The sequence below is a fragment of the Rutilus rutilus genome (assembly GCF_951802725.1).
Source record: "Rutilus rutilus genome assembly, chromosome: 4".
Lineage (NCBI taxonomy): Eukaryota > Metazoa > Chordata > Actinopteri > Cypriniformes > Leuciscidae > Rutilus > Rutilus rutilus.
This window is the reverse complement of record NC_140212.1, coordinates 29,379,956-29,381,221: the sequence shown is the minus strand read 5'-3', so window position 1 is coordinate 29,381,221 and position 1,266 is coordinate 29,379,956.

The following is a 1,266-nucleotide window of genomic DNA, read 5'->3' as shown; positions in this document are numbered from 1 at the left end:
ACTCACGTGTCCGACGTAGTGTGCTGTCATTCAATAATACGAAGAGAGAAATTAAATCAAAGTCTATCAAATGATTTAAGGTCCAAGCATGAATAACCTCCAGCATTTTTCTTCATTTTTTTTATTTATTGTAGAGTGCATATGCAGCCTCACATTATCTTCTATATGCCTGTAGACGTTCCCTGATGTCTGTCAATCTCGGAGCCTTTTTACCTCTTGTCTTTCGTTGTGAAACAGTCTCCAAAAACGTGCTCTCGAGTTGTTCCATAAGTGATTCAGTCAGCAATGTTTTCTCCACATTGAACCCTCTTTTCTCCATATCCAGATACGCTTCTTCAGCTGTGTGGTAGATGTGGGTCCCATCCTCATAGAACACACATAGTCTTGCCGGATAAGGGGTCTGGAATTCAATCTTCTTTTCTTTCAGCACTTATTTCACCTCCGTGTATTCCTTCCTTTTCTGAAGAACCGCAGGAGGATAATCATGATCGAAGTAGATTTTTTGTTGACCCACAAAGATATCCTTTTTCATCCATGCCTTCCGGATCACTTCTTCTTTCATTTTGTACCTGAGGAATTTCACTACAATCGACCTGGGTCTCGCGTTCACTCCAGGTTTGGGTGCAAATGCCCGGTGTGCTCTCTCCACATGCAGTTCTGTCTCCGGAGGAAAATCCAAAGTGTCTTGCAGGAGTTGTTCGACGTAGTCAGTCATGGGATTTCTCTCTGCGTCCTCTGGCACATTGTATATCCTTATATTATCTCTTCTTGATCTACCTTCTTGGTCAATCTGTTTACTTTCCAGATGCGACTGCATTTTTATAATTTTTTGCATTGTCTCTTCCACATTTTGCAATCGCGTTTCGATTTCTTCAATGCGATCTTCTGCGTGACCGATTTTTTGATTTGTCTTGTTTAATTCGATCTTAATTTCATCCAGCTGACGATTATTCTCTTTGCGAAAGTTTTGAATCTCCTCCAAGATTCGTTCCAGATTGATTTGCATGTTATCCGGGTGAGTTTGCTGGCAATTAGCATCTTGCTTTTGTGCTAACGCATGTGTCGCGCCAGCGCCTTCTTGCTGTCTACCTTCAGTTTCTAGGACCTCTGTGTTAGTTTTCCTACTCTTCTCTATTGTTTCCATTGTTGTCCCACTATTATAGACTGCTTTAAAGAAGTTTTTTATTTTTCTCAAGATTTAGTGGAGCTTTTTAATGAAATTGTCGGAGGAGACGATGAACTATGCTGCCATTCACTCACTCGCCG